Source organism: Leptodactylus fuscus, chromosome 3 (assembly GCF_031893055.1).
Source record: "Leptodactylus fuscus isolate aLepFus1 chromosome 3, aLepFus1.hap2, whole genome shotgun sequence".
NCBI classification, from domain to species: Eukaryota; Metazoa; Chordata; class Amphibia; order Anura; family Leptodactylidae; genus Leptodactylus; species Leptodactylus fuscus.
In genome coordinates, this window is record NC_134267.1 from 42,025,292 (window position 1) to 42,034,170 (window position 8,879).

Genomic DNA, 8,879 nt, shown 5'->3' on the forward strand with positions numbered 1-8,879 from the left:
GTAGGGTACCATGTTGTACAACTGGACTTAAAGCATTTACCAATACAGAAAATCTTAAAATGTCAGAAAAATATTATAGGATTTATCAAGTTTTTTTTTTTTTAATATAGGCCAAATATCTAGATGCATCACTACAAAACTTTCCTAACATATATCCTGTTTACATTTGGCTGTTTATCGTCAGGTCATTAACCTCAGCTGTGATGTTTCGTTTATAAGCTCACTACCCCTTTCTGTGAGCAGTTCAGCCAGCAAATATCCCAGCACCACGTGACCTCCTTGCCTCTTGAAATCACTCATACTGACCTTTGTGAAAGTGATTTATTACCTGGTCAGATATGTGGAGGAGAGCAGCTTCTGGACTGAAGAAGTAAGGCACAAGACAGACACTGTGACACAAAACAGACCCTGTAGCATAGAGGGAATTTGGACACAGGGGAGAATGGAGAAGGTGGGGAGGGGGTACAAAGAGCAGGCAGATGAATCATGGGAAACGTAGTTTGTCCCCAGATTCATTGCATGTAAATAACAGTGGTACAAGGAAGTAGCAAGTAAAATAAAGCCAAGCAAAGGGTGCACAAGGGAATAGTGAGTATATAGCATTGCTGTGGATGTATTTGCAGATAATTCTTGGAAGCTGGATAACCCCTTTAAATACAACAATACTGTAGATCAAATGTAAGCAATATGTTATGGATGTCCCTTTGCATATTTAACATTAACTTGATTCTTGTATGTAACATATACAAAGAGAATCTGGGTAAAGAATAAAGAATTCACTTAAAGTTGTCTTTTCACAACAAGTTACTTTACCTTAAATTATTTGAATAACAGCTCACATTTCTGACCAGTAACTCCACTCAATCTTATGATTGGCGGGGGTCCTAGCAGTCCCCCCTCAATGGTAGGCATGTTACTTTTTTTTTTTTTTTTTAAATCAAAGACACATTACTTTTTGTGTCTGGACAATCCTGTTAAAAGGAGTCTGTCACTAGAGTAAACCATAAAATCAGCAACAGAGGTAAGACTCCCCTGAATGCAACACTGGTTACCCCTAAAAACTCCAGACCACTGTAAGGGGTCTGATCATAAAAGTAAGAGAAGAAAAAAAAAAGTTTTTAAAAGTATAAAAACTTCAGACCCTAGAGTATAATAAGTGGCGGCTGACAGGAGGTGATCAAACATAAAAATAATGTTACTCACCTCTCCTGTGCTCCGGACCAGCTCTGTTCAATTCGACGCTTCTGTCTGAGTCAGCAACTACTGATTGGTCTCACTCTTGGCAAGTGTGCTGGGGGTTGCTGACCCCTGGTCTATAATATAGTTATTATACTGCCCAGCTCATGTTGGTATGGTGCCTATTGCAATATATTAACCATATATCTATCTGCATTTATACTGTACTGTATTAGTTCTTTGGTACAGTCATGAGAAAAACAAAGTACACCCTCCTTGAATTCTATAGCTCTATATTTTACAAATTAGGATATAGTTTTAAAAAATCTGGTCTAAGGTTTTAAAATTAGGTAAATACAATTTCAGATAAAAAACAACACACGACCAATTACCTCATGCGTTATTTAATAAAAACTATGCCGAAATGCAAAAGCGTTTTGTGAAAAATTAAGTTCACCTTTACTGCTTCCATATGAATTAAGAGTATACTGTAAGTAGCATCCAAACACTGCTAACCAAATATCCTTGATTAATTGATCATCAGCAAGTTTGTCTACCTTTACAAAAGCAGAAGTTGGTGTGCAGCATTCTGGCATGGTGCCAAGGAGGAAAGATATTAGCAATGGTCTTACCCTTGGTTCACATCTGCGTTTGGTAATCTGCATGAGGACCCCCAAACGCACTACTGAACACATTTGCAAGCAGTGAAAGTACATGGACCCCATAGACTATAATGGGGTCCGTGTGCTTGCAGCGCGCTATCCGCACAAATCATGTGGACAGGAATGTAGATTGTGAAGTACTTTCCTTTCCACATGTTTCCTGGGGAGATCTCGTAGCAAGCACATGGACTCCATTATAGTCTATAGGGTCCATGTGCTTTCACTGCACACCGCTTGCAAATGCGTTTGGTAGTCCATTCAGGTGGGTCCTCATGCAGACTCCGCAAATGGATTACCAAAGGTAGATGTGAATGAGGCCTTAGAGAAGCATTTGTTGTTGTCCATTGATTTAGGAATAGTTATAAGGCCATTTCTAGAGTGAGAAAAATTTTCACTAATGGAAAACATTCAAGAAAGTTTACAATATCCCCAGGAGTAGATGTCCAACAAAGTGCACCCCAAGGTCAGACTTTGCAATGCTCAGAGAAATTGCAAAAAACCAAAGAGTTATATTTAAGACTCTGCAGACCTTGGTTAGCATGTTAGATGTTCAAGTTAATGACAGTACAATTACAAACATACTGAGCAAATATGATTTCCTAGAAAGTGTTGCCAGTGGGAAGCCTTTTCTTTCTACATAATGGCAGCGCTACTTAAGTTAGCAAAGGTTAATCTGAACAAACCACAAGACTTCTGGAACAATGTCCATTGGATGGATGAGAAAGTAAAGATGCTTGACCATAATGCACAGCACTATGTTTGTAGGAAACCTAACACAGCATAGGATAAGCACAAATAACTCATACCAACTGGGCTTGTTTTGCAGCCACTAGACAACATGAACTTCTATCTGTATTCTATAGTGTAATGTAAAGTCATCTATCTATTCAACAGCTAAAGTATGGCAGAAATTGGGTCATGTAACAGGACAATGATCCCAAGCACACCAGCAAATCTATAACTTAATGGCCGAGAAAGAAATATATCAATATGTTGTAATGGCCCAGAACTCAATCCAATTGAAATGCAGTGTCGGGACATTAGGTTTTAGAATTAAGTAAATACAACTTCAGATGAATAACAACACACGACCAATTACACCATCTCATTATTTAACAAAAACTATTCCAAAATGCAGAAGCGTTGTGTGAAAAATTAAGTACTCCCTTACTGCTTCCATATGAATTAAGAGTGTAAGTAGCATCCAGATGCAGCTACTCAATTATCCTTGATATCATCAGCAAGTGTGTCTACCTTTACAAAAGCAGAAGTTGGTGTGCAGCATTCTGGCATGTGTTAACACAATGCCAAGGAGGAAAGACGTCAGCAATGGTCTTAGAGAAGCATATGCTGTGTTAGGTTTTCTCCAAACATGCTGTGCATTAGGACATTATTTCGGCATAAATCTCATTGAACTGAAGCAAAGTTGTAAAGAAGAGTCAGCCAGCATTTATCCACTATGATGTTGAGAGACTGATGAAGTCAAACAGACAGGGGGGGGGGGGCTGGAGATGGCCAGGGTCCCGCAGCACCATGATAGCGGTCGGGGAAAGCCTGATTCCCTGAACACTATCTCTGCTACACATCTCGTTAATGGAAAGGAGCCTGGCATGTGATGTATGTACATGTCATTGGGCACTTATCCAATAGAAGCCTGCCCAGAGGAGGTGAATAAAAATAACAAACATTTATACTCAACCCTCCCGAGCTTTTAACACTCCCTGGGGTTCTCTTCAGGGCTCTTCTTGCCTGTGACTGCCATTACACACCCTGGGGAATGTGTTGATGTAATTTTGCCGGCACGTTCCATGTGACTGCTGAGGCCAACTCACAGAGATGGTCCGAAGAGGATGTTGGAGAGATCAAGATGGAGCAAGGTGTTAGGGAAGTGCCAGACAGCAGTTCCCCAGTGCTGTAGATGAACCCTGGAGGAAGGGGCACAAGAGACAGTGAGCCCTGGTCTGAGACCCCCCACTGTCCCTTCTTGCTTTCCGGTCCTATCCTAGGTAATAGGCGACAACTGGATGACAAAAGCCTTCACGTGACACACAAAACGCAGACAAGACATACAACAACAAGGGAGGTCAGTAGCCAGGGGTCAGTAACAGTCGAGCAATGCAGTGTCAAAATCGATATCCAAAAGAGTAGTCAATAGGGAAAGCCAGAGGTCAAGAATCAGAATACAAGAATAAACAGCAAGAGAAAAGCCAGCACGCACAAGGCAATAGCAAGCACCAATGTGAATGTGAGCCAAGAATAAATAGGGGGGAAGAACCCACCCTGGAGTTGATAGGCGGATAGGCTGTCAATCACAGGGCAAGGCTAAGCTTAACTATTAAAGAAGCAGAGAGAAATGAAGATGAAGGCAGACGGGTGTGGTGGAAAATCAATTACAGAGATTGCAGAGTGTGAACACTGCTCAACGAAAAATACTAAGCAAAGAATCAAACTGGATACGCCTCCTGTACCGCAGCGTGAGAGAGGAGGGTGGCGCAGAGACCAGAACAGGCAGAGATGTTATACAAGGATCCCCAGATGAGGTGTGACAAGGTGACTATAAGTGTTTGTTATTTGTGTCTGTGTACACCCAAATAGATAAATGATAGATTGAACTTAGGTCTGGTTCACATCTGCATTCGGTATTCCGTTCAGGGAGTCCACTTGGCGACCCCACAAATGGAATACTGAACACTATAAAAAGCGGGGAGCACACGGACCACATAGGCTATAATGGGGTCCTTGTGTTTGCTGTGTGGCATCCGCACGAGTCATGCGGAGAGAAAAGTACATCAAGAACTACTTTCGTCCCCACATGATCCGTGCGGACACCGTGCGGAAAACACAAGGAACCCATTATAGCCTATGGGGTCCGTGTGCTCACCGCTTTTTAATGCATTCGGTATTCCATTTGGGGGGTCCCCACACAGACTCCTTGAACAGCATACCGAACGCAGATGTGAACCAGGCCTTATCCTAATTTTTATTATTATAAGCCTCAGAGCTAAGTCGATTTCAGTTAACAGGGTAAGTGTGTGAATGTCAGCGTCTACTAATTTCTAATATATTTCATGATAAATGTTGTGATCGCCCGCGTCTTGGTGATCACACTTTTGATAGACACCGTCTATACTATTATTTTTCCATGTCTGTCTTATTTTAATTAACATCTTCATGAGCTACGTAAACCTGAAATATCTAGCAGCAGATCTGCCAGAGACGAAAGCAATTACTACAGTCATTCCCTGATTTTGAGTCTGTCATATAGTGTGAATGCCATTTTAATCTACAGTACCTATCACAGCTCGGTGTACTCCATATAAGCCCAGCTTCCACCTTTTAAGGAACAGACTATGATTTCTTTACAATAAAGAGTTTGGGAGATGAATGTCACAAAGAGTTAAAGGCACGGGCAGACAATCTTTTTAGAATCCACAAGTCCTCTGAAGTTTCTTTCCAAGAAAACTTTCTCTGTTTCAGTTGGAATAACAACTCCTATGAAAACGTAGGTTTGGGCTCTCAAGGATCTGATTTCTGCTGATGTCCTATGTCAGCTACTTTTTTCCTGCATTTAGCTTCAAACTGCCTCTGTGCTGTGGCTCTGCCTTTCCATAGAGGAAGCTGAAATTCCACCGACCGTTCAGAAATTCATTATTCTGACGCCTTGAATTTGCCTGCGGGCTTCTGACCATTCTCTTCTCTCTGACTCCCTTATTTTGCTCCTGGTATAAAATGTGAATAAAGGGTGCGTGGCACTAAAAGCCCCAGAAGACCTGTAACTGTAATACAGCTCAGGCTCTCACAGCGGACTTTGCTGCCAGCGGTAGCTATAACTCAGTTGTATGAGCCAAGGTAGTGGTGCAGAGATGTATTTTGCTACTTCCTTCCTGACTTTGGCTGACTCTACACCACTTGGTTTTAGTTAGATATAACCTGGCTACGGTGCAAATCTCCTGTTCTAATATTCATAAACAGGGGCTTGTTTTTACAGTAGCACAAAAGATCATTCCAAGAAAAAGTACCCGGAGAAAGAAAATACTCTTCGTACTCTAACATTAAAATCCCTAAGTGCCATTATACAAAAGAGAGTGTTAGGCTATGTTCACATTTGTATAACTGCGTGAAGTTATATGTGAAATTCCTGTTTTGGGGAGGGGTTTGTTAAAGGGCTCAATCAGTTTAAAACTATAATAGGATATTTCAATAACAGAATATTATAGCATATTGCTAGGCTATACCACAACGCTCTTAAATTGGGTGTCTGTCTTTGGGGTTCCCATCAATCTGCAGATCAAAGTGGCTAAAGTCTTCTTTTTTTTTTAGATTTTCTGTTGGACAGTGAAAGAAAATGCAACATATTCCTGTTGAATCAGACCAAAGATGTGGCAAGTCTCAATAATAGGCTGAGTTCACACAGAGTTTTTTGGTCAGGAATTTGGTCAGGAATCCATCTCAAAATTAGTCTCCAAAAAAGCCTCCCAATAGAGTTCTATTGGGAGGCTTTTTTGGAGGTTGATTTTGAGGCGGATTCCTGACCAAAAAACTGTGTGTGAAGTCAGCCATAGAGTTAAAGGGGTTGTCTAATCATAAAAGTATTTCCTAGAAAGAATGTTTAAATATAAAAAGGTCACTCACCCATTGAATATCCTTTTGTCCAGTGCTATTGCTATGTTGTTTCTAGTCCCTGCTGGACCTAAAATGATGTCACATTTACCATCATCTGACTACTGTACCTAATCATTGGCCATGGCGGTCACACATCATGTGACTACTGTACCTAATCATTGGCCATGGCGGTCACACATCATGTGACTACTGTACCTAATCATTGGCCATGGCGGTCACACATCATGTGACTACTGTACCTAATCATTGGCCATGGTGGTCACACATCATGTGACTACTGTACATAATCATTGGCCATGATGGTCACACATCATGTGACTACTGTACCTAATCATTGGACATGGCGGTCACACATCATGTGACTACTGTACCTAATCATTGGACATGGCGGTCACACATCATGTGACTACTGTACCTAATCATTGGACATGGCGGTCACACATCATGTGACTACTGTACCTAATCATTGGCCATGGCGGTCACACTTCATGTGACTAATGGGGCTAGTGCTTACCTACCACAGTTATGTGGCTATGAATAGGACATCATCACCAGTATGGGGACCAAAGGGTGAGGACTGATTTATTTTTTTTTAAAGTTATTTTAAACACTAGGATGGGAGAACAGAGCTGCATTATAGTATGTATAACTACTACAGTTTACAGTCCTAAGACAATGCATAATAACCAATGATCGGATATATCATTGGAAAAGAAAGTGGAAGACAATATATTCAAGACAGATAGTAGAACAGCAGGGGAAGGAGGAGGGAAAGGAGTGTCAGATGAAAGGGAGATTGAGGGTCAGAGTTGGAGGAAGCAGGGCTACTGCCTGAGGAGGAGGGCTACATCAGGGTATTCTGGATGCACTTAGAGTCTATAGCAGTGTGAATGGACAGAACAACGGCAGCGTGAATGTAAAGCAGAATTTAAAAAATGTAAAAATGCACAAAGTGAACTTACTAACAAATACGGAATGCTGAATAATTTACATAACATAATTGCTATTGTTCCCCTGAATATTTTGGCGTTTTTGGAAATCCATCCATCCATTCAAAAGATATAGTTCTTCTATGTAGTTCCCCTAATATTGTGCCAGTGGGCAGCAACCTATTGTTTTTGTCAGAGAAAAGTAAAGATTACCACCCACTGAATAAATTAGTAACCCTGCCTCTTGTTTTCTTTGTTTTTAAATATTTTGTCAGTAAAAAACTTTTTCAGAATTTTGGTATAAATTAATGTTTTGAGCTTTATGACTAGCCTCTGCCCGCAACTTCGTCTGTGGATTGTTGGCGTCGACGATCCGCCTATATTTAGCAAATTGCTGCCATCGATGTTTTGCCTGCTCCGGCATTTCGGCAGTTGTTAAGCTGTCCTGCTGCTGAACTTGTTCCTCACACTTTGCCTGTGATTGTTCCGGGATCTCCGCAGCTCGCTGGGACACTATATTAATGAGCGTGTTCTAGGCTTTGATGATCCACATGCTCCAGCGTTTCAGCAGCTCTCAAGCTGGCCTGCAGCTGAACTTGTTTCTTGCACTGTGCCTGGGATAGTTCCGGCATCTCAGCACCTCACTGGAACATCATATAATGAGCGTGTTGTTGGTGTTGATGATCCGCCTGCTCTGGCGTTTCGGCAGCTGTCAAGCTGTACTGAAACTGAACTCGTTCCTGGCACTGTGCCCGTGATTGTTCTGGCATCTCAGCAGCTCACTGGGTTGCCATATAATGAGCGTGTTGTTGGTGCTGATGATTCGCATGCTCCGGCATTTCAGCAGTTCTCAAGCTGGCCTGCCGCTGAACTTGGTTCTTGCACTGTGCCTGGGATTGTTCCAGCATCTCGCTGGGAAGCCATATAATGAGCATGTTGTTGATGTTGATGATTCCCCTCAGCTGCGTTTGAGAAGAACTCTGTGACTTCTGGCTACCTTCATAGCTGTCGTTGTTTGCGACAAATTAGATTCTCTTTTTCCAGGCATGTTAAAAATTGGCAAACTGCCAATTTGGATTAAAGGTGTTTGCCCATGTTTGTCAGCACTGGAGCAGATCAGATAATATGCAAGGTGTCTACACACTGAGGGTTAGGTGAGTGTTTACGCAGAGAGAACAGCCCTGGCTGAGATAAGGCTGCTGCTAAGAGCAGTTCAATATAGTATATGAATATAAATTCATAACTGTCATGAAGCCATGTCATTTACCAGGATAAAAAGTAGCCTATATTTTAATAAAAGTTACAATCTATCTGTGTGCCAAATTTCATTAAAATCCATTCAGCCGTTTTTGCGTGATTGAGGAACAAACACACAAACATACAAACTTTCACATTTATAATATTAGTAGGATTCTACTGCACTTAAGTATATTATGCAGTTAAAAGTGATTTGCATCTGCAACATAGGGCATTAACTTAAAGGGAACGT